The sequence below is a fragment of the Eulemur rufifrons genome, chromosome 4, assembly GCF_041146395.1.
Source record: "Eulemur rufifrons isolate Redbay chromosome 4, OSU_ERuf_1, whole genome shotgun sequence".
NCBI classification, from domain to species: domain Eukaryota; kingdom Metazoa; phylum Chordata; class Mammalia; order Primates; family Lemuridae; genus Eulemur; species Eulemur rufifrons.
In genome coordinates, this window is record NC_090986.1 from 6,569,266 (window position 1) to 6,595,216 (window position 25,951).

At 43.2% G+C, this 25,951-nt stretch overlaps 1 pseudogene; it reads left to right on the top strand.

Annotated features, from left to right (window-relative positions):
* The first annotated feature begins 16,507 nt into the window (after positions 1 to 16,507).
* LOC138383143 (U2 spliceosomal RNA) lies at positions 16,508 to 16,686 on the top strand (annotated as a pseudogene).
* Positions 16,687 to 25,951: the final 9,265 nt, after the last annotated feature.

Here is a 25,951-nt window from a genome sequence, read left to right on the forward strand (position 1 = left end):
ATGTGCTGCAGGTGGTGGCCCTCACCAGCTCCAAAATCCAACTTGGCAGTCTTCATGGCAGTGGGTGCCAGCGCCACTGCTGCTGGGTCCCCCCCCACCGCCTGGAAGACCTCACAGTCCAGCTGGGCTGGATGGGGGCGCCGGCCCAGCTTGGGGCTGGCACTGGGAGACACACACCAGCTCCGCGTGTTCCCCACGGGGCGCCTCGGCTGCTGTCCGGGGCTGCCCGCGCGCTCGCTCCCTCCCCAGCTCCACCGCGCTCAGCAGCCGCCGCTCGCCCGCTGCTCGCCTGCTGTCTCTGCACCCTGCCCTGGGCTGGGCTCCAGCCTCGCCACGGCCCGCTCCCGCCGGCCGCTGCCGCCTCTGAGCTGACACGGGTTTGAGGGTGGGGACCAGCTGGGCTTATTTAAAAGGGATGGAGACCCAACAAACTCTGAGGGGCACCGCCAGGGCCAGGAAAAAGCATGGTGAGAGCTTCTCCATACTGAAGGCTGCTCGCCCTGGCCGCTCCTTGCCAACTAGTGTCCTGTGGTCGCCTGGATACAAGGAAAACGTCACACCCAGAGTTCCCTCTAGGCGCCCACCTCAGAGCCCAGGGAAGTGACTCACGATGTCCCGCCCTTCCCCGCCCCGCCCCTAGGCAGTGAGTACCAGGCCCTGGTTCTCATTCATCACTGGCTGCCAGGACCTCTCTCCTGTGGGAAGTGCAGTGGCCAGTTGTTCCTTGCAGCCATCGTGGCCAATGGGCTCTATAGAAAACCCCTGTTAGTAAAGAGCCGGTTCCCTTGGCGAATTGGTTTTTTTTTTTTCCCTAGTCTAACACGTTTTCTTTGCTCATCAAACTTAGTTACACCTGGAGCTCAAACCATGAAAGCCAGTATTTCACAAATGAGACCCAGATCAATGAAGCAATTTGCTCCAGGTTACAAAGCCAGCTATGCAGGTATTATGCGTATGGCGTTCACAGTGCTGCCTTTAGTACGTGACTCCATTTCTGGTACTGTTTCTGGCTTCTCTTGTGGAGAATTTCATCTTTTTAGAGGTTAGAGAATGCAACTAGGGAGCCACTACCATGAATTACATTCCTATATAGAAGAATTGGGACAAAACATTAGTAACCTTGGGAGAAAGCAACTGGAGTTTTGAGCACCAGGGAGGGCCAAACTGCCAGAATCAAAAGTATATCCCAGACGTTAGAAAGATGGGTTCAAACCCAATTTAAAGAAAGGAGGAGCTTGGTTCTGCTACATTCTGAAAGGACAACCTAAGATGGCTGGGATTCTCTTTTTCAGCGTTTTCCAGGCACACACTGCAATTGAAACCAATGGCAGAGAAAAGGGAACAATAGGTACAGACACCTTTTCACGTTGCTTGGCAGATAAAAGTACAGAGTGGAAATAAGGAAGAATGACTCAATGGTGGCACAGACCCTGAAAAAAAAAAAATGTCCAAAATCATGCAAAATGCTGCATATAGTTAAAAAGCCTTTTTAAATTATTCTAGGAAAAGGAAGAGAGAGGAACAAGGAAAGGATACTCTTTAGTTCTAGGGTTGAAAAGCAAACAACTGAGGACACCAGCATTTCTCAAACTGTCCGTATTCTACCAAAGCTCCGTGAACCAGCAAGTTCATTAAAAACAGCACCCAACGCTCTTTTCCCTCGTTTTAACTCTGTAAGTGTGAGAAGAGTAGTAAGGGTTTGGAAGGCAGAGGTGGGTGTCAGCGGCTGCACAGTTGTCCTTGGGGGAACCTGCCTTTAGACAAAGACAGAGGCCCCAGCCCGCGCCTGCCCTGCTGCCTCCCCAGACGGCGACTGGGTGTGACTCCCACCCGAGGCCGCTCCATGAGTTTCTTTTCCACGCCCGGCCAAAGCAGCTGTAATATTAATATAAAACATGAAGTGACGCCGGCTGCGGTGAGGCCCAGGCAGCAGGCAGCCCTGGCCCATGCCCCTCCACTGTCCCTCTGGGAAGCTCCGCCCAGGACAGGACGGCTCAGCGCAGGGTGGCGCTGGTCGGCCACTGTCGTCTAGGTCACGCGCCCACGAGCTGCGCCCACCCGCGCCCCTCCCACGCGGCACCTGCAGTGAGCACAGGGCCCCTCCTCTGGCATGTCGCGTTCCTCCAGAAGAAGCCACCAGGTGGCCTGTGCAGCCACCAGCTGCCCCATGCGCCCTGCGCCGCTCGGCCAAGGGGGTCCTTGGGCCGGTTGGGACCTTTAGAAATTTGCAATTTTCCCCCGTTAGTGGCTGAGGGAGGGGGGAGTGAGGGGAGAGGTTGGGTGCGGGCGACATCAAGACTGGCGCTCACAGCCCTGCGCTGGTGGCGGGGCATGTTTGCTTGGTGCGGTTTAACGCTGCTTGCACAATAAATGCTCACAGGTACATGTAGTGTGTGGCCTATTTATTTACTGGTGGGTCTCAGAGGATCGGCTTGCCCTAGTTCTGAAAAAATGGGGAGGTAAAACAGGGAAGCGGCCGATGGAGATGAGGGCCATCTTTTAATGTAGCCATGATTTATGTAATTCCTAGAGGCCAGTCGGGAAGGGGTGCTGGTGAGAGTTTAGTGGCTTTCCTGGGGTGAAGACAGTAAAGGCTCGAGAAAGACACCATCTCAGCAAGGGGAAGCACTTAGAGTCCTCTAAGAGCCACTACAAGAACCTCCCTTGTGGGATATCTTGGAAAATTAAACGTAAAATAAAACTGATTTAAACACAATAAAGATGGCATTTAGGTTTTGATCTAGTGGAGACACTGAAGGAGTGGATGGGTCTTTTCTGTTCCCCCCCAACCCCCACCCAGACAAGATGCCAGACCAGAGGCGGGACAAAGAAGCCAGGAAACTGCCCTGGAGAGTGGGGTCTGGGTGGCATGGGACACTGGCTGCATAGATGGCAGGGACTCAGAACACCCAGGGGAGGGGCGGGGACCGAAGAGTCACCCTTCAGAGGCCAGGGACGCTCCACTTTCCTTCGCTGGACATAGGAGGTGATCTGGCCACTTCATCGCCTCCAGCAGGCAAGGGGACACCCAGAACCCGGTAGAGGACACCCAGGTCCCAGGTCGCCAAGAAGCGGAGCTCCTGACCCGCATTCCCATGGCCCCACCTGAAGCCTGACATGAGGGCCAGGGCAGGGGCGTCTGGTTGTGGGGCAAGGCGAGCAACTGTTGGAGACAGTTCCAGGGTGGGGGCGAGTAGGGCGAGCCAGGCGGTCCTGGGAGATGAGGAGGTAGGGCGGGGTGTGATCTGCCCAGTCTTTTGTTTGAAAAAGAGTTTTAAATGCCAGGGCCGGTCTGTGTGACCAGGACAGCCAAGGTGTGGGGACAGAGCACGTGTCTCAGGGGGGGGACGTGTTGGCCACAAGCTGACCCTCCGGCTGGGAAACCCAGGCCCTCTTGGTCCTGCGCCCGCGCCTCCGCCCTTGCTCCAGCTGCATCTCTGACGCAGCCCGGGACTTGAACCTGGACCAGTGCTCAGCCTGAGAGCCACCGACTGCAGCCTTTTGGTATCACCTTCCCTGCCCCAGCCCCTGGCACAGCAAGTAAACCCCGCACCCCTGTCGCCCCCGCGCACCCATGAATCTAAATGACCGCGGCAGGCCTCAGTGCCGCGCGCCCAGTACCGCCGCCCCCTCCCTGTGACCACAGAGTGCTCAGCGCTGCGCTGCCAGGGTCCGTCTCCCCGGGCAACCGCAGGACGCCAAGCGACAGGGGACTAGGGGCTGGGGCTCTGCGCAAGCCAGCGGGCAGATCTGGGCTGAGCACCAGTCCCCAGCCCTCAGAACCCAAGGCCTGTCCCCCCTCCCCCAAGGTTGCGGAGAGCATCCTCCTCCTCCAACCCCGCCCTCGGAACCCCTGACCAGCCCTTGCTCCCACTGGAACTCCAGGCCTTCCCACCCCACCGCCCCTAACCCCCGGACTTCTACTCCGCTTTACCTGGGAACCCCAGATCTGCCCTGCTCAGAACCCCAGAACTTCCCCCCCACACACCCGCCCACCTCCACCCACCTGCCCCCTGAAGCCCCGGACCTGCTCTCCCTACCTTCTCCGCTCTTCCTGGAATTCCATGACTGCCCACCTCCCCCTGCCGTCGGAACCCCAGACCTCCCCTCCCCAACCTCAGACCCCTACCTCTAAACACACATCCGTCCCCCAACCCAGACCCGTCCCTCAATCCGGGCCTCAGAACCCCTGCCCCCCATGCCTTCCGCAGCTTAGCTGGTAACACCCACATCTCTCTCCTCCCGGGGCCAGAGGCAGGAAGGGCGGGCTGCTGGAGGCCAGCACGGAGTCGGAGAGGAAGAGGCTCTGGTCCCCTTCGTCAGATGGAGACAAGAGAGAAGATAATACTCTGTCTCACCTGCGTCCCCAGTGCACTCCCTGCGAGCCAAGTGGCTGTTCAGGTGGGCTGCCCTCGCTGTAGTCAGCTGTAATGAAATCCGTGAACCCCGGTGGCCCAAATCACTGATTCTGCCGAACGCAAGTGCCTTGTCCAGGACTGTCCCCGGCTCAAAGCCCGCGGGGCTGGTGAGCGCTTATGTGAGGGAAGGGCACTACTCCCGCTGCTCCCGAGCGCCCCCGCTGGTCACCTTCCCTCTAGGGAAACTGAAAAATTCAATGTGTTGGTGTGAAAAGTCTCTCCTGGTGGCGCTATGGAAAGCCCTGCATTTGCCCCTGTCTTTGTAAGTGCCCATGCTTGCCTTTTGTCAGATGTGGCATTCATTTTCCTTGGTGACTACTACCAGGAATAAAATTGCTGGATTACACAGTAGGCATATATTTACCACCAAACAGTTTCCTAGCTGGGGATAAGAGTTCAAGTCACTCCCCTGCAATGCCGAGTTGGCGTTGTCATTGTCATTTGGGGCACTCTGATGGATGTATGTGGGTATCTCCTTGTGGTTTGAATTTGCATTTCCCTGACGACTGATGATGTTGAGCCCCTTTTCACGTGTTACTGGCCCTTTGAAGCTCTTGTTTTATGGAATGCCTCTTCCAGATCTGTTGGCCATTATTAAATTGGGTTGTGGGTCTTACTTATAGGAATTCTTTGTATATTCTGGATACCAGTTCTTTATCAGGTAGAGGTATTATACATCTGGCTGGCCTTGTCCGGCACTTAATGATTCCTTTTGATAATCAGAACTTCTTAATTTTAGTGAGGTCTAATTGTCAATATTTTCTTATATGTTTAGTGCATTTTGTGTCCTATTTAAGAAATCTTTGCCTATTCCATTGTCCAAAGACAATATCCTTTTGTCTTTTAGAATTTTTACTATTTCACATCTAGGTGCACACCCTGCTGGGGTTTTGGGTGTTGTGTCTGGAGTGAGGTGGGGGCCAGTGGGTCACTGTTCATTCCACTGCTCCCTCCCCCATGAATATCCAGTCGACTCAGCCTCTGCCTGGCAATGTCACCTTTGTGGACAGTCAGGTACAGGTCTATTTTCGGATTTTCCATTATGTTCTGTTGATATTTCTGCCCATCCATATTCTATTCTATGCTGTCTAAATTCCAGTACTTTTACAGTATGTCTTACTACCTAAAGTCCTCTGACTTTGTTCTTCTTCAAGATTGTTTAGGTTTTCTTGGACTTTTGCTCTGTCATATAAATTTTAGAATCAAATTGTTAATTTACAAACATGTACAGATCCCGCTGGGATTTTAATTGTGCTTATATGCAATCTCTAGACCATTTTTTCATCGTTATTGTTAATCTTAACAATATTAAATCCTCTAAACCATAAACATTTAGTTCTCCTTTAATTCTTCTCAGCAATGTTTGGTACATTTCACTGTATAGGTATACAAGACTTCTTCTGTTAGATTTAATCCTAGATATTTGTTGTTTTTAATGTTGCTGTAGATGATATTTTTGAGTTTCATTTTCTAATTCTTTATTATATATAGAAACACAATTTATTTTAGTGTACTGACTTAGTATTGGGCAACCTTACTAAATGCTTATGCTGACTCAAATAGCTTGTGGATTCCTTTAGGTTTCCTACATACACAGTCATCATCTACAAATCTTTTCAATCTTTATACCTTTTTTTCTGTTTCATGCACTATTGCATTGAATAGTACTTTCAGGACAATGTTGAATGAGAATAGTATAATATACATCTTTGTATTGTTCTCAGATTCAAGAGGAAAGTGTTCAATATTTTGCCATGAGGTATGATGTTGCTATAGGTTTCAAAGGAAGTTCTCTTTTACTGCCACCTTCTGACATGCCTCTGTGTCCTTCACATATGACCTGTGTGGCTCACCTTGCTATTTCTCCACTATCTCCATCAGTCTCCTTCTTGGAGACTGTAGTTAACTCCAGGAGGTGACGCTGACTCTAAGACTCAGACTGTAGACAAGCCGGCGAGCACTTGGTCCAGAAACTGCCCAAGGCACACAATGGAGAAAGGAGTTTCTACACCAACCTACAGGTGAGGAACTGTTGTGTTGTCTGTTTTGTGTTATCTCAAACCATCCCATATCTTGCTGCAATTTCTATTTCCATTTTGTTTCTCTCATTCTATTAAAGTATTTTGGGGGTATATGTTAGAGTGTATGTAATTGATTAGTATCACAATGTACGTAAAATATGAATAATTATAATGTCTCCTACAAGATGGATGCTCAAATATTTTTTGCTAACAGAAAAGTGTAAACAAAAATGGAGAAAAATGAGAAATCTGGTCATTATTTGGCTGTTTATTTTTGGCACAACACGGGAGAAAAAATTATACTGAATATCCAATATTTCCCATCAAAACAGTGGTGACTGTCCTATTTGGGAGTGAGGAGGGCAGTGCAGAGAAGGCAGGAGGGAAGGATGGGAGGAAGCTGGACCCTCGCACGCGTACTTTCCACGCTGCTGGGGGTGGGCAGACTGCCCGAGCGGCCCTCAGGGCAGCCCCGCCAGGAAAGGGGCGAAGGTGCGCGGGCGCCGCTGTGGGCGCCGGTGCTGATGGAGCTGGTGCGCAGCGGAGCCTCCGAGCCAGGCGAGGGCGCCAGCCCGTCGGGCGCTCTGCGCCAGAAGCCGCGTGGTCAGCTCTTGCCTGAGCGCTGCTAATCGGAGGGTCCCTGGGCTGACCAGGCTGCTGGCGGGCAGCGACAGGTGCGTGAGCCGCATTGGGGGCCTAGGGACGCGACGCGGCCCTCACATGGTGGTGCTGCTGCTGCTGCGCCTGGAACCAGAGCGCCTAACGTGAGATGAGAGAGGTGGGTGCCGGCCGTGCAGCGACAGCGACAGCGACAGCAAGTGCTTGGCCGGGCCCGGGGGGCACCGCTGCTCCTGCCGAGGCCCTACAGGCCAGCCATAGGGCGCTGCTGGCAATGAGTAGCCATTGCATTTGACTTTCTTATTTTACCAATTTTTTTTTTTTTTTTTTTTTAGTTTTAACGTAGTGTGTAGTTCAGTGAAATGTTATCTTTTAAAACGAGAGAAATCTGAAAAGATTCAGAAGAATTTAGTTGTAATTCTCTGTTTTGAAATTTGGAGATACTTTAGTATGTTTATAATATTTTAAAACCATTTAAAGTTGTCATTGTAAGGCCGGTGGCAGGCACCCCTCCCTTCCCTAATGAAAAAAGAAGAAGCCCTTCCTATTCCTCAATACCCAACCCTAAAGCTGAAACAAATAAATTCCTCACTCTTCCCACCGAAAACTTCCCTCGGGAGAAACTCCCATCCCCCAGCCCTAAAAACGTATATAAGCCCACCCAGACTTCTGGGGGGGCGACTTCTCTGGTCCCACTCCGTGGGTCCCATGAAGCTCCCCCGGGTCCCTCTCTTGGGACTCCTTACCCCCACCCGAGAGCGCTCCAATAAAGCCTCTTTACTTATCCCTTTCAACTCTGCTTGTCTTTCTTTCTCTGGCGCCGGCCACTCCAAAAAACCTTACAGTTATAAATCATTTTTTCAATATTTTAAATTAATTAGCTCTTAGAAGATGCCTTTAAAAAATTTTATTCTCTTATACTTATTACTAATGCAGAATTTTTGTTGTTATTGTTACAAAAAATCCCGTCTGGATGTATATCTTTCTGCCACTTATGAATTTTCTGTAGTGTCAATGATTACATCACAGGAATGGGAGGTTGAAATATTCTGCATGATTTTAAATACTTCCCTAAAATAAATTGTGTTTTAGTATCTTATATGTTTAACAAACTAAAAAGTATGAAGTATCTGTATATTTCTTTGGATGACATTATTGATGATGAGAAACTAATACTTTCCAAAGTATTTAGAACATAGCATTTCCTTACTACAAATATACTTGTATATCTTCTAGATTTTGTTTTCATAATGTTTTATTGAAAGTTTCAAATTTCAATTTTCTTCTTAAAACATGTATTCCCAAATATGACAAGTTCATTTTTATTTTGTTGAAATTTACTAGTAAATGGTGTCCAAATTTAGTAAGGATAGTGCTTCATTGTGCTTATCTTTCTTTAAATGAAGACAAAAAGAACGAAATCAGGATGGGCTGAAAATAAAAAGGAACAATAATGGTGATGACAATTGTTTTTTTTGTGGCTCAGGAGGGCATCAGACCCTCAAGAATACTTAACAGTAAGAAACGTCTTTCTCTGAATATTAGAAACAAAATTAAAGCATTCATGTTAAAAGTCTGAACTGTATGCACTTAGGGTGGATAATGTCAGAAAGGAGGGACATCAACTGATTGTAATCAAGTGTCCATGGAGAACAGAAGCTATTCCAATTTACAACTTGGAAATGTCCAACCAAATTCAATATTTTTATATTTTATTATATATGACTTTCATTTTTTGTTCACAGTGATGCACAGGGGCGTGATGGTAAAAGAATGTACAAGAGCTGGGTCAGAGCCTCCTTGTTCTTACCAGTTCTGTGAGCCTAGATATGTCATTGTGCCTCTAATGGCCTCCTCAGTCTATCAACCTGCACAGTGGGAATAATGCTTACCATCTAGCTCCAAGGGAACTCATCTGGTGCATATGAGATAATACTTATAATTCTTGTAGGTGTGTGTTACATGTAGCTAAGGCATAAGCTTAGAGATGGAAGAATTATGATCAGTGGGATGTAGCCTAGAATAAAACTCAAACTGACATGGGTTCTGTCAGTTGGATCTTGGAGAAATCACTCCCTCTCTTGGTCTCATTTACCAAGACCCACCATGGGGGAGTTAGAATTAAATAAAATTCAGATATTGTTGTCTTGTGATAATAAACCTTCCAATGCCTTCCCATTATATTTAGAATCCAGCTCATGTGCCTTACCTTTGTGTCTGTGGTGGGAGCCCCATGATGGCGCACAATGATCCCCACCTCCAAGTATCCCCAACCTTGTGTAACCAATAAGGGTTGGTGACTCACTTTTAGTCAATAGCATGCAAACTAAAGATATGGAATGTCACTTCACAGATTGAATTACTAAATGACTGTGACTTGCCACTTGCTTTCTCTCTCAGGTGTCTTCTCTCCCTCTCTGTCTCTCTCACTTTGTCCTGTACCTTCCTCTGGGGAAGCAAGCTTGAATGATTTCAGATTCCCTATTTATGGGCCTGTGTGACAAAGAATGGAGGGAGGGCCCAGGCCAATAGACAGAAAGGAACTCAGGCCCTCATTCCAAACTGAATGATGCCAGCAACTAACCAGATTGAGCTTAGAAGCTGATCCTCTGCTGCCCAAGCTTCAGTTGGGCAAACAGCCCCAGCCTTCTGAGAGACCCTGAGGCAGAGGCACCCAGCTAAGCCATGCCAGGATTCTCAGGCCACAGAAATTGCGACATAATACATGTTTGGAGTTTTAAGAAACTAAATTTGGAGTTAACATTTTCAGAGAGCAGTAATGACACAGTGCACCAGGCCCCAGCATCTGACCCTGTCTTCCCCCCACCCTCCCATTATCTCCTCTAAGGCTTGCTGCAGCCATAGTCGCCACCTGTCTAACCTCCTCTGGCCAAACTCATTTCTGCCCGCAAGTTTCCATACCAGGGATACTTTCTCCCTGACACAATGTGCTAGTCAGCATTTTCCAGAGGGGAAAGGAAACCAATAGAATTTATGGAAATATACAGGAAGAGATTTATTATGAGGATTAGCTTATGCGGTTATATAGGCCAAAAAGTTCCATATGCCAAATGAAAACTTAAGAACAAGTAAGCCCGTGGTCTCTGTCTGAAGGCCTAAGAACCTAAAACCAGGAGGGTGAGGGGCAGGGGAAGGTTGAATGGCCAGAGAACCAGGAGCTGTGATGTTCAAAGACAGTAGAAGATTGATATGCCAACTCCAGAAGTGTCGGTGATAATTTGCCTTTCCTCTACTTTTTTTTTTTTGCCAGTCAAATTTAGCAGTGCAGGGGTTGCTGTATACCAACTTTAGTGACATTAATGTTAATAACTTCTGATAACCCATACCTTTCTGTTTTATCTGGGCTCTCAACAGACTTAGTGGAGACTGCTTTCATTGGTGAGAGCAGAGTCCCTTTCCTCAGTCTCCTGATTCAAATACAATCTCTTTATGAAACTCCCTGTAAGACTCACCCAGAAATGATGTTTTGCCAGCTGTCTAGGGATCCCTTAGCCCAGTATAAATAAAATTAACAGACAATCAACCACCAGAAGTTTTCCCCTTTTTAAACTTGGAACCCATAAGCATCTTCTTAAGCCACACTTAATTTTGAAATAAAAATGACAAGGTCATAATTCTACTTAACCTGATACAACTTGTGTACAACTGAAACCTGCATACAACTTAAAACACACTTAACGTTTGCCCAGAACAACACGTAAAGTCCCTGAGTGATGTTTTCTCATCTCTAGATATCCAGTAACTGACATAATATGATGTAAAATTAATCACACTAAAATACTGATACAAAGTCTAAATATATCTTATGAAACATAAGGGAATAAGAGGAAAATACAGAGATATTTGCTTAATTCATGTATATAAACAAAAAAAGTATTTATAACAAAATGTGGAAATACTCATGAAAATTACAGTCCTCCTTGTCACAGCTGGTCACATGGTCCTAGCTCGTATTCATAAACTACTTTCTTTCCCTGCCCATTCTGTATTTGCTGTAACTCCAGAAAGGTCCTGAGCTTGTTCTGGCTTTTACCTGCAAAGTTGACCAAAACCTTCATTCTTGAATGGACTGGGTCAGTTACAGTACTGCTTGCATTGTGCTGTTAAACTTTTCACTGACCTTAATCACAGGGCATAGTGATACTAGCAGATGCCCTGAGGATGCAGTCCACAACATTTTTTGGCACCAGGGATCAGTTTCATGGAAGACAATTTTTCCACAGGCTGGGAGCAGGGGGGATGGTTTCAGGATGATTCGAGCACATTAATTTATTATGCACTTCATTTCTATTATTATTGCATTGTAAGAGATAATGAAATAATCATACAACTCACCATAATGCAACCTCTCTGCTGACGATCATCTGTATTTGCAGCCATTCCCCAGTGCTAGCTCAGCTCCACCTAAGATCATCAGGCATTAGATTCTCATAAGGAGTGCACAAGCTAGATGCCTCGTGTGTGCAGTTGACAGTAGGGTTCACACTCCTATGAGAATCTAATGCCACCACTGATCTCACAGGACATGGACCTCAGGCCATGGTGCAAAGGATGGGGAGCAGCAATAAATACAGATGAACACACTCGCCTGCCTATTGCTCACCTCCTGCAGTGTGGCTGATTTGTAACAGGCCACAGACTGGTACCAGTCAGCAGCCTGGGGTTCGGGGACCACAGCCCTAAGGGACCCTGTAATCCAAGCATACTGTTTCTTATCTCCATTGTGAAACAGTAGACCGACTTCCTCTTGGTAGTCTGGATCAATTACCTCAGCCAACACTGTAACTCCTCCCTTCTTGGCCTACGGACTCAGAAACATGAGGATCCCACAGTGGCCAGTGGCAGTCTTAACTTCCAGTTCAATGGAACCATTGTTGTGCCTCCTGGTGGAAGATTCCTCCTTCAGGGACTAAGAAGACTAGGCCAGCATAGCATAAAATCATGGGAACAAGAAGCCGAACTTTTGTTTGGTCACCAGGAATGATGGTGAGTTGTGCCGTTGTCATTTCCACCACTTGATTTCTTAATTTGTAAATCCTGATTATAAATGAAACAGCACCACATGTTGGATGCTAATTCAGAGTATATATACAGCCTTTTGTGCAAACTTATCTCATACTTACAAGACACTGCACCTAATTGGTACTGTAAATGCATCTTCAAGGAGTCATTTCAAAGTTCTGTGAAGCCTGCTCTTTCAGAACAGTGGAAAACATGATAAGAGCATGAATTTTGTAAGTATGGGTCCACTGCTACACTTCTTTGACTGTGAAGTGAGTTCCTTAGTCAAATGCAGTGCTGTGTGGAATAACAAGGTAGTGGATGAGGCATTCTGCAAGTCAATAAACAATAGTTTTGGCAAAAACATTGCATGCAGGAAAAGTAAATCCATATCCACAGTAAGTGTCTTTCCGGTAAGGACAAAAGCTTGCCCCTTCCATTATGGAAGGTGTCCAGGATAATCAACCTGGCACCAACCAGCTGGCTGATCATCCTGTGGAATGGTACCATACTGGGGCTCAGTGTTGGTATCTGCTGTTGGCATGTTGGGCACTCAGTGGAGGCCATAGCTAGGTCAGCCCTGGTGAATGAAAGTCCACATTACTGAGTCCATGCATAACCTCCATTCCCTGCCAGGATGGCCACTTTGATCATGGGCCAAATGGGTGATGACAAGTGTGATTGGGGAAAGAGGCTGACTGGCATCCAAAAAATGGGTCATCCTGTCTACCTGGTTATTTAAACCCTTCTCTGCTGAGATCACACTTGGGTTGTCCTTGACATAGGACACAGATATCTTCATGGTTTTGGCTTTTCCAGAAGTATGTCTATGCACATGCCTCTTCCCCAAATTCCCTTTCATCAATTTCCCATTCTTTTTCTTTTCAAGTTGCTGACACTCCAGCCAAAAAATGGGCCACAGCCAATGAACTGGTATACAGTAGCATGTCTGGCCATTTCTCCCTCCAACGTAAGTTCACAATGATGTGTACCACCCAAAATTCCACTCACTGGGAAGATTTTCCTTCACCTCTGTCCCTCAGGAATGTCTTAGAGACGGGCTGTAGTGCTGTAGCTGTCCAGTTTTTAGTGGTGCCTGCATGTTGTGCAGAACCATCTGTCAACCAGGCCCCAGTCTTTTCTTCCCCTGCCAACTGGTAGTAGGGTACTCCCCATCAGGTGCTGGCTTGGAGACAGAAGGCAATGCAGGAGGAGAAGAAACCATTGGCATTTGGGCCACTTCTTCCTATAACTTAGTTGTGTTTCAGGATCTGCTTGGGCCCAATCACGTATATACCACTTCCATTTGACAACAGAGTGTTGCTACACACACTCAACTTTATGGCTTGGTCGGTCAGATAATACTCAGCTTATCATGGGCAACTTGGGTCACACAGTAACTTGTGGCCCACGTCCATCATGCAGTTTCTACAAAGGCCAATCAGTAGGCTAAGAGCTGTCTCTCAAAAGGAGAGTAGTTATCTGCAGGTGATGGCATGGCGTTGTTCCCAAATTCTAAAGGCTGACATATGATCCACTTATTGGGGCCTAACAAAGCCTCCAAAAAATTCCTAACTGCCATTGATACCTCAGGATCCACTGGACCTTGATGACCTGGTCTGAGTGGCAGAGCAGCTTGCACAGCATCCCGGGCCTGCTGCAGAGTTGTCTCCTGGACCCCCTGGAAACTAGCAGCCTTTCAGGTCATTTGGCAAGTGGGATGCAGTGATGCACCCAGGTAGGGAATATGCTGCCTCCACAATCTAAAGAAGCCTCTACGCACTGTGTCTTTTTCCTGGTTGTGGAAGGAGCCAGATGCAAAAACTTACCATTTATCTGAGAAGAGATATCTCAACATGCCTTAGCCACTGGGCCACTAGCAATTTTCCTGAAGTAGGAGGCCACTAAATTTTAGTCAGATTTATTTCCCATTATCTGACAAGCACATGGCAGTTTTGTTCCTGAGGGGGGAAATTCCAATACAGAGAAAGGAGAAACACAGGCACATAACATTAAGACAGTCCCAGGAATAGTTGGGATGGGCCAGCATCTGCAGTTCCTGAGGCCAGAGAAAAAATATACACCCTATATATATGCATTTATTTGTGTATTAACACTTCATTTTTCTTATAGTGTATCATATTGATGGCTTTGGATTGTCCTGGTTGATTAACTCCGCCAGGGGTCATATAGCCCCTTTGGTGCAGGTGAAGGAATGCAAGAAGGGGGTGGGTGCAGCCATAGGTGGGGAAAGGAGAATCGCCAGAAAAGGGTCACCATCCCCCCTGGAGGGCAGTCAGGTGAGAGGTGCCCAACCAGCCAGGTGCCCCAATCAGTATGAAGTTACCCAGTCAGAGGTCACGTGTGATGCTAAGTCAGGAATTGGCAGCATCCCTGGAACAGTCCAGTGAGAACCGAACTCTGTCATCAGCAGAGAGGGCACAGCTGTCCCAGTGTTGGCTGAAAATGAGGGGAGATAAAGAGAGTGAGGATCCGCTGTGGCTCTGGAGAAAACTCACCAAGGTGAGGAAAGAGACATTAACAGGAAGTAACTGGGGCTTGACTGTAAAGCGGACTAGTGGCAGAATGTTGGCAAAGGCATTACCCACAAGCTGAAAGGTTGGCTGCTCGGTGGGTGGCTGAAACGATCCTGTGATGAAAATTTTCATTGACTTTGGTGCTGAGTAGTTGGTGAGTAGGTCTGGAGAAGCCACAATTGAATATGGAACATGAGGCCACCTAGGGTAGCAAGAGCCACCAGATGTACTGAGGCTGAGAAATAAATAGTCACATGGGGATGTAAAAGGAGTTGAACAGACTTGGACTTAGCAGTAGTAGGCTTGGAGCTGCTTGATTATGAGCAATGGCAGGCCAGAATGGGACAGGATCTAAAGGACTCAGAAACAAGTAGAAAGGTCTGAAGACACTGGGTGTGCAGGAGGTGATGTCGTAGGTGCAAACCTTGATATTGGAGATGGCCCAATCAAACCTAAGTTTTGAGTCCAATCTGTACCAAATGACTGTCAAGCACAACTGAGGTGTCAAGTGTTTCCAAGTGGTAGAGGTTGTAGAAATAGCGATGGAGGTGGCCTAAGAGACAGTTAAACTAATTGTGGCCTGAGGCTGCCTCCCTACCTTAAGTCTTTAAGAAAGAAACTGCAACCTAACTTAATATGTAAAGAAACTGGAAACCTAATTTAGGAGTATGTTTTGTGTAGAAAATATCTGAGTCTTGGGCACTAACAGCAACCAACCTTCAGGCACCCACAGCCTGCCAATTGTTCAGACCTGCCCCCCAAAGGCCAAGGCTGAGCTGTAATCAGTGAAGCTGTCTCTGTATCTCATTTGTGTTTGCTGTCTCTGAATGCTGTCTGCCCACATTGTGGAGCAAATCTTTGAGCTCTTCTGGTCCTAAAGGCTGCCTGACGTGTAAATTATTCATTGCTCAATTAAACTTTGTTAAATTTAATTTTTCTAAAGTTTAAGACTGGTGAGAAAATGCACCTAAAAGGTCTTGCTAGGTCAAGATGTAGTCAGGGTTGGTGGGACAGTCTATGTGTCCATACGAGTGAAAGACAGAAATTGTAACAATAAGAGCATCTTTCAGCAGGTGGAAAAATTGGTGTGTAGTCTGGAAGGACATGAAGCAGTCGCCAGGGCCAGAAGTCACACATGCTGTTGTGCATGAGACAGCTCCGTACAGATTGGAAAGACGTAAGCTGGGTCAGGGACTGCCTGAGTGTTGCAAATGCTCTAGCCTGTAAAGTTGTCATAGCAGTAGAGGAGTCTCCAGAAAAGCTAAGAATAAAGGTGAGGAGGTGTCCGTGGAAGCTGATCCAGCCTGGAAGCTTTGCCATGTGGTGGAAGAAAGCAGACTCCCTATAAGCAGGGAAGAAGCTCTGTGGCAGAGAAAAGCTACCTGTGGTCAAGCAAGTAATGATATTAGCCAGCTGCATTGTCAGATGACAGAGTTCACAGGGTGGGAAAAAAGTAGCAGTAAAGTCTCACTTTCTGTTTATCACAAGGAAAGACATGGGTGCCAGGGGAAGATGTCATGAAGTCAATGTTGCAATAGGTGTCCTTCTCTGCTATTAATTGTTGGAATTGTGTCAGTAAAGCAGTTGAGACAATAAAGTGTCAAAAATCAGAGTAAAAACGGTCAAATCTAGGAGTCCCTCTTGTAGATAACACAATTAATAAAAGTCAGTTCAATAAAAAAGGGACCCTGCGTCAGCCCAGTCCAGACAGGGCAGGAGTAGTTGCGTCCACAGGGGTCTGACGGGGTCCAGTGGCAGCCTCTGCATGAGGAATGTGGTGGCACCATTCCAGAGTTTCTGATTTGGACCATAAGTGGGAGCACAGCCCACAAGCTTGCTGACAGAGCAGTAGGAGCAAATATCAGGGCCTTTCTTCCAAGACTGGGGATGCATCGCTTCTCGGCCTTTTGGCTAAGATCAAGTGTCGTATCTGTTCTTATCAATTTCATATCTGATATGTCCTCTATCCAAGACTGGAGATGCTAATCATGTTGGCATTTTAGCAGGATGAGCAGAGTCCTGTCCTCATTAATCAGTTGTTGCTGTATTATTGGGAGGAATTACCACAGGGGTACTTGGCACAACAGGGACAGTTTGGGTCTGGGGTTTGCAGCAGACAAGATGGAATCAGTAACCAGGCCTCACAGTAGACACTAATCTAATTTTTATGCTCTCCTCAAAATTTAAATATGTATGATGATGAATTCAAGTATAATTATAATAGGCATGTTTTCCAAGTTGAAGACTAAATGTCAAAAAGAATGTTCCAGAATCCTTTGATATGAAATATCTAAGTGGAAGTCACTGGATCTCAAATGCATTCCTGTAAACTAACTCTTCTGGCCAAATTAGAAATAATGTCTGGTTCTTATCCTACATATTACCTACCATATTGCTGATGGAATCACCCTCAGTATTAGATATTTTTGTGTAGTTTTGCTGTGTCTAATAATAGCTATGATCATATCGGAGAAAAGACTCTTTATAGCTCAAAAAAAAATTTTTTAAAGAACATAGAAAACAAGAAAGTGGATACATAGAATTACGCACCTGCCAGTGGGAAGGTAATTTCAAATATAGACATGGAAAATGAGAGTCAACCTCTTCTTTTCCTGCATGGAAACAATGCACAGTATTTTATTTGTAACTTAGGTAACAGAACTAAGATTTTATGTAGCATTTACAGCATCTTATATCATAATGCAGGATTTCATTGCTCTTCACCAATCTTCTCTGAATTTCTATACATAGACTTCTATGATATCAATGGGGTAAACATACTGAAACTGCTCTAGGGATTTCCATTCTTAACCAAACCCTATTATATACTGATGGCCATGGCCTTTATTCTAAAAATGAATTAAAATCAAAATCAAAATCAAAAAATACCTAACTCTATTCAAATAATGAGAAATGTTTTCTTCTCATGAGATACATTTCGTTTCACTCTACAATGAGTGATTTTTTTTTTTTTTTTTTTTTTTTTTGAGACAGAGTCTCACTCTGTTGCCCAGGCTAGAGTGAGTGCCGTGGCGTCAGCCTAGCTCACAGCAACCTCAAACTCCTGGGCTCAAGCAATCCTCTTGTCTCAGCCTCCCGAGTAGCTGGGACTACAGGCATGCACCACCATGCCCGGCTAATTTTTTCTATATATATTTTTAGCTGTCCATATAATTTCTTTCTATTTTTAGTAGAGATGGGGTCTCGCTCTTGCTCAGGCTGGTCTCGAACTCCTGAGCTCAAACGATCCGCCCACCTTGGCCTCCCAGAGTGCTAGGATTACAGGCGTGAGCCACCGCGCCCGGCCAACAATGAGTGATTTTTTAACAGTTTCTTCTCTATCCAACGAAGCCAAAGTAAAATCCAAAATAATCAATAAATTGCAAAATTTAGAAATTAACTTTGATTTTTCTCTAAGTTTTTAAAACTTTCTAGTTCTTAAAAATGCTACAATGCTCATGTTATAGTTTGCTAGGATTTAAATATGTGCTCCAAAATTGTGTTGGAGAATTAATACCCAATGCAGTAGTGTTGAAATGTGGGAACTTTAAGAGGTGATCAGGTCATGAGGGCTCTGCCCTCCTGAATTCATTAATACTGTTACCAGAGGAGCAGTTTAGTTATCACAGGATGGGGTTCCTGATAAAAGAATCAGTTCTTCTGTCTCCCACTTCCTCCCCTCCTTGCCATCCCCTTCCACCATGGGATTATGCAGCATGCAGGCCCTCATCAGATGTGGTCCCTCAGTCTTGGACTTATTGCCTTCCAGAAGCATGAGACAAATAAATTTCTTGTCTTTATAAATTACCCAGTCTTCAGTTTCCTGTTATACCAGAACAAAATGGACTAAGACACAGTCCACATTTATAGTACATGCTAAGTAGGAAAACATCTGAAAGGATAATGGAAAATTACTACAAAGTATTCCTAATGCATTGGGCTGGAAGGGTAGGATTAATTACCAATGTTTTCTAAATTATTTTTTAAATGAAGTCAAAGTTTATGGTTTAAATTATTGTGATGTTCAATGACAGAATGCAATTAAGATTGTTAATCAGCTGACATTAAGATAGAGACATTACCCTGGGTTACCCAGATGGGCTCAATATAATTATAAGAATCTGTAAATGTGTAATCAGGAGGCAAGAGACTCAGTGTCACAGATTTATAACAAAAGAACAACCACTGCTGGCTTTGCAGGTAGTCGGCAGACAGGAGCCAAGAATTGCAGGTAACTTCAAGAAGCTTGGGACAAAACCCAAAACCAAGAAACCCAAGAAAATGGATTCTCATCTAGACCCTCCAGTAAGGAATTCAATCTTGCTGACCTCTTCCTTCTACTCCTCCTTTTTTTAAGACAAATTTTGGTCTTTGACACTGAGGAATGCAATATGATAAATATATGTTGTTTTAAGGCCCTAGGTTTATACTAATTCTCCAACTCAGAATATCATCACATTTCATGAGAAGCTTTTTTTAAACATCATCTTGATTTTAATAAAATCTTTTCTCCATTCTGTCAGAATAAACGAAATTTCATCAAACTGTTGAAAAACTCCATTATATCTCCAAAGAAAAAGTTTTAGGCAATAAGTAAGAATGTTAAAAACCCAGAAAAGAGGTAACGGACATAAGATATTTTTTAATTGTTAGACTTGGTGATTCTTTTTCCTTTAACATAAATTTAATTCAGTTCATTTGTGCAAGCACCATAGAGTAATTTTTGTATGCTGAATGAATTTTTAATCAGAGAAAGTAGAATATTAATAAATGCTTCCAAGTAGTGAGGCCCAGGTGTTGTAGGAGCACAGCTGATGGACAGCTACACAGGCTTGCTTGTGCTTGAGATGGTGTTAGGTGTACAAAAACTACATAACATAAAAAATAATACAGAGAGACTGATTATTTAAAAATTTGTGTGAGCTAGTTAGGGTTACTCAGGGATCATTGGGTTGAATAAAAATGATAGGAGTGGTAATAATTTTGCATATAAAAAATAACAGATGATGTGAGTTCTGTATTTTTCAGAAACAAGGTGTGTTTCTTTTTTGCTGTTAAAATGAGAAAACTTTCCACTTTTGTTACCATTAGAAAATGTCTTTTTTTTTCCAAGCAGGCTTCTCAGCAAACACTGTCCTCCTTCTCTGTGCGTCTCCACATTCCATCTTGAATGTAAGCCTAAGCCCACTGATGTGACCAGCAGTGACTTGGCTGTTGTCTACATACAGGGATGTTCCTCATTGAAGTTTTTATAGCATTTTCAGAACTGTCTGACTCATTGAATTTTCAAAATGACTTCAAATGTAAGGCATTTTTCTACCTGATCAGGGTGATGAGAAATTTCTCCATCTGCACCACCTGCCTCCTGAGCTTGCTCCAGGTCATCACCATCTACCCTAGCACCTCCTGGTTTGCCAGGTTCAAAAAGAAATTCAAGTGTTACAGCTCCTATTTCTTTTTCTTCCTCGGGTTTCTCTGTGTGTCTTTCAGTAATAACCTGATCTTCTACACTGTGAGATCTTCCAGCTGGGCCCAGACCAATCTAACGATTCTCACTAAATACTTCTCCCTTTCTCCCAGGAGTTATATGAACAGGAGTCTGTTTCCAATGCTGGCAGTAAAAAGACATATCTCCTTTTTTGTAGGAAATATGCTTCTCTAGTGCATTCATGGTGATTCTCTTGTCCAGGCATGAGAGGCAACCCCACACCTTCACAGCACCAGCCTCCCCCCCAGGAGCCTCAGCAAAGAAAGGGCCACCCAGACCATCCTGCTGCTGGTGAGTTTCTTTGTGGTCATGTACTTGTGGACGTCATTATTGCATCCACCTTAACTGTGTTGTGCAGGTATGACACAGTCATCCTAGGTGGCCAGAATCTTGTGGTCAGTCTCTATGCCACTGTCTATCCCTTGATAGAAATGTGTTCTGATAAAAGAGGAATAAATATTCTGCAAAATATACAATCAAAGGGCCATTAATTTTTAACAAAGTAGTGATGAAAAAAATCCTCTATAGATTCTTCTACCAATTATTCAAGTAGTATAGGATTTGTTATCTGATTTAAATAAAATGTGTAGCACTAACATATACAGACACACACACATACACATACACATAACCATTTTTTTTTTTTTTTGATGTTGCAAAGGCTATTTGGCTTCTCTAATTCAATGTTAATCAGTGTTTGATATTGCCATACCCAGTCTCTTATTCTTTAATTTTCACTTTTAACTTTACATACAAAACATTACTTTTCTCTTAAAATGCACTCCTAGGAAGCTCCTATTTGTAACTAAATCACTTGGTGTTTTTACCTTTGAAATTATTTTAATTTACTCATTTTTGTTAAAGTTATTTTAGCTAAGCCTTCAATTCTAGGTTTAATGATAGTTTCTCTCAGAGTTGTTTATTTTTCTATTTTTGGCTTCACACAAGCTATGGAAATTTTGTTCTCATTTTCATGGGTTATCTTTGTTCTCTCAGTCATTTTAAGTATTTCTCTCTTCTTTGGTATTACACAGCTTGACTATTATTTTGTTTAAGCCTTTTTAAAAAATTATTCTCATTTCGACACACTGCATTTTTTTTTAACTCAGTGGATTTAAGGATTCATGTATTCATGTCTGTTTTTCAATTTTAGAAATTTATACATAACCAATGCCTTGACTATTACCTTGCATTTTTTATATATCTAGATAAATAAAGAGATGTGGCCCATTTGTTATTATTTTCTTCATATAGGTATATTTGTATTTTCCATAATGTTTTCTTTTTTTACTGTATTTGACTACGTTGTGTTCAATATTTCTGTTTACTAGCCTCATTAGCTCAGTAAAATTTAGTATTTCATCCATATGTTGTATATTAAGTTAATTATATTTTCAATTGTTTACTTTCTGTTTGGCTCTTTTAAAAACATGGCTTGTCAATACCAAGCAGTTTTAATAATCACAGCCTTGTAGTATAGTTTGAAGTCTGGCAAATTAATACCTCCCATTTTGTTTTTGTTGCTTAAAATTGCTTTTGCTAAACGGGGTCTTCTCTGGTTCCATACAAAGCGTAAAATTATTTTTTCCATATCTGTGAAAAATGATGTTGGTAATTTAATAGGGATTGCATTGAATCTGTAGATAACTTTGGGCAGTATAGACATTTTAACAATGTTGATTCTTCCAATCCACGAGCATGGTATGGTTTTCCACCTATTTACATGTTCTGCAATTTCCTTCCTCAGTGTTTCATAGTTCTTCCTCTAGAGGTCTTTTACCTCCTTAGTTAAATATATTCCTAGGTATTTTATTTTCTTTGTTACTATTTTGAAGGGGATTGAGTCCTTAATTTGGTTCTCCGTTTTACTGTTATTGGCATATATGAATGCCTCTGATTTGTGTGTATTGATTTTGTATCCTGAGACTTTACTGAATTCATTGATCAATTCCAGGAGTTTCTTGGTTGAATCCTTGGGGTTTTCTAGGGGATGGGTGTATACCTACTTGATGAGTGCGATGCGCACTGCCTGGGGAATGGACACGCTTGAAGCTCAGACTCGGGGGGATGGGGGGGCATGGGCAATATATATAACCTGAACTTTTGTACCCCCATAATAAGCTGAAATAAAAAATAAAAAAAAAGAAAGAAAAAGAAAAAGATTCTCACCAGCCTGAGCAAGAGCGAGACCCCATCTCTACTAAAAATAGAAAGAAATTATATGGACAGCTAAAAATATATATAGAAAAAATTAGCCGGGCATGGTGGTGCATGCCTGTAGTCCCAGCTACTCGGGAGGCTGAGACAGGAGGATCGCTTGAGCTCAGGAGTTTGCGGTTGCTGTGAGCTAGGCTGACGCCATGGCACTCACTCTAGCCTGGGCAACAGAGTGAGACTCTGTCTCAAAAAAAAAAAAAAAAGAAAAAAAAGAAAAAGATTCTCAAAGTTACAAGTCAAAAAAAATGTCTTGTCAAGCTTATAATTTCTTGTTTTTTTCTACATTATATATTTTTTCTTTTGGATTGACTTACACATTTTAAACATTATTCCTATATCTGAAATTTGTGTGATATTGAATTTCTTCTGACCCTCATTCTGATAATTTTTTTCTTTATGTGCAACATAAATTATAATTTGGTTCCTATATAGGAGAGATTTTTCATTTGGGATGTCTGCAGGTTTAAAAGAGTAGATTTTTAAATGTTTATGCAACAGAAAATTACAAATATGTGAAGTGATGGCTTTGTTATTTAGCTTAATATTTTCCCAGTGTAAACATACACCAAAATATCCCATTGCACCCAACATATACCACTATTTTTTTAATTAAAAATAAAATTTTTTCTAAGTTGATGATTTTTTCCAATGAATCTTTGAGCTATTCATTTTATATTCTTGTATCTTAAGCCTATATACATTTAATGGCTTAGAATAGTGCCTAACATATTGTGTGTCCTAAATGCTAACCACACTTATTGTCAAATTATCTCTTGTACATATCATTCTTCAAATACTGTATAATTTTGTATTTTTTCTTATTAAAACATTTTTTCTCATCTAAATCTTGCTAAAAAAAAAATAAGAAGCAGCCTTGCTTTCCCTGATTTATAGATTTCGAAGTACAATGCCAGTTTCACTAATTTTTTATATATCTTAGTAAATGTGAATTTTTTTGTGTGTGGGTTTTTTTATTTCAGAATGTTACTACAGTATAAATGATTAGGTTATATATATTGCCTTTGCACTTCCTGAGCCAGAGCTACAAGCATGTCCATCCCCTAGACAGTGTGCACCTCACCCATTAGGCATGAATATACCTATTCCCTCCTCCCTGCTCCAACACTGTTACTTATGTGCACATAAGTTTTGATCAGTAAGTACCGATTTGATGGTGAGTGAGTACCTGTGGTGCTTGTTTTTCCATGCTTGTGATACTTCACTTAGGAGAGTGGGCTCCAGCTCCATCCAGGACAATGCAAGAGGTCCTAGTTCACCACCATCTTTTTGTGGCTGAGTAATACACCATGGTATACATATCCCATATTTTATTAATGCACTCATGTATTGATGGGCACTTGGATTGTTTCCACATCTTTGCAATTGCGAATTGTGCTGTTATCAACATTCTGGTCCAGATGTCTTTATTACAGAATGTCTTTTTTTCCTTTTGGTGTATGCCCAGTAGTGAGATTGCTGGATCAAATGGTAGTTCTACTTTTAGTTCTTTGAGGTATCTCCATATTATTTTGTCTAGAGGTTGTACTAGTTTGCAGTCCCACCAGAAGTGTATGAGTGTTCGTATCTCTCTGCATCCATGCCAACACTGATCGTTTTAGGACTTGATAAAAGCCATTCTCACTGAGATTAAGTGATTGGCTCATTGGGGTTTTGATTTACATTTCCTTGATTATTAGAAATTTTGAGCATTTTTTCATATGGTTCTTGGCCATTAGTCTATCTTCTTTTGAAAAGTATCTGTTCATGTTCTTTGGCCACTTTTTAATGGGGTTGTTTGATTTTTTTCTTGCTGATTTTTGTGACTTCTATATAGATTCTAGTTATCAGCCTTTTATTAGATGTATAGCATGCAAATATTTTCTCCCATTCTGTAGGTTGTCTATTTGCTCTAGTGATAGTTTCTTTGGCTTTGCAGAAGCTTTTAAATTTGATCAATTCCATTTATTTAATTTGTTGATGGTATAATTGCTTTTGGGGTCTTGTTCATAAATTCTTTGCCTAGACCAACGTCTATAAGAGGTTTTTCAATGTTTTCTTCTAGAATTCCTGTGGTTTAATTCCTTAGGTTTAAGTGTGTTATCCATCATGAATTGATTTTTCTTAGAGGTGAGAGGTGTGGATCCTGTTTCAGTCTTCTACATGTGGCAATCCAATATTCCCAGCACCATGTACTGAATAAGGATTCTTTTCCTGGCTGGGCGCGGTGGCTCACACCTGTAATCCTAGCACTCTGGGAGGCTGAGACAGGTGGATTGTTTGAGCTCAGCAGTTTGAGACCAGCCTGAGCAAGAGCAAGACCCCGTCTCTACTAAAAAAAATAGAAAGAAATTATATGGACAGCTAAAAATATATATATAAAAAAATTAGCCGGGCATGGTGGTGCATGCCTGTAGTCCCAGCTACTCGGGAGGCTGAGGCAAGAGGATTGCTTGAGCCCAGGAGTTGGAGGTTGCTGTGAGATAGGCTGATGCCATGGCACTCTAGCCCGGGTGACAGAGTTAGACTCTGCCTGAAAAAATAAATAAATAAATAAATAAAAGTTAAAGAATTCTTTTCCCCAGTGTATGTTTTTCTCTGCTTTGTCAAAGATCAGAAGGCTGTATGAGGATGGTTTTATATCTGGGTTCTCAGTCCTGTTCCATTGGTCTATCTCTCTGTTCTTGAGCCAGTATCATGGTGTTTTCATTACTGTAGCTTTGTAGTATAGCTTGAAGTCTGATAAATTGATGCCTCTCAATTTGTTCTTTTTGCTTAAGGTTGCTTTAGCTATATGGGGTCTTCTCTGGGGTCATACAAACTGTACAATTATTTTTTCTAGATCTGCGAAAAGTGATGTTGGTATTTTATTAGTGATCACATTGAATCTGTAGATTACTTTGGGCAGTATAGACATTTAAACAATGTTGATTCTGCCAACCCATGAGCATGGTATGGTTTTCCTCCTGTTTATGTCCTTTGCTATTTTCTTCCTTAGCATTTTATAGTTCTTCCTCTAGAGGTCTTTTACCTACTTAGTTAAATATATTCCTAGGTATTTTATTTTCTTTGTTGCTATTGTGAAAGGTACTAAGTCTTTGATTTGGTTCTCAGTTTGTCTGTTGGTGTATATGAATGCTACTGATGTGCAGACGTTGATTTTGCAACATGAGATTTTGCTGAACTTAGTTATCAATTCCAGTTGTCTCTTCGCAGAATCTTTGGGGTTTCTAGACATTAGCTCACATCATCTGTGAAGAGCAATAATTTGACCTCTTCTACCCCTGATTGGATGCCTTTGATTTCCTTCTATTGTCTGAATGCTCTGGTGAGGAATTTCAGCACTCTGTTAAGAGAAATGGTGATAAAGGGCAACCTTGTCTCGTTCCACTTCTAAGCAGGAATGCTTTCAATTTTTCCCCATTTATTATTATGTTGGGTGTGGATTTCTCATATATGGCTTTTACCATTTTGATGTAAGTCCTGTCTATGCCTATTTTATTAAGTGTTCTTATCATAAAAGGGTGCTGAATTTTATCTAATGCTTTTTCTGTAGCTATTGAGAGGATCGTATGGTGTTTTTTACTTCTGTTTATATGTGAATTAGATTTATAGATTTACATACATTAAATC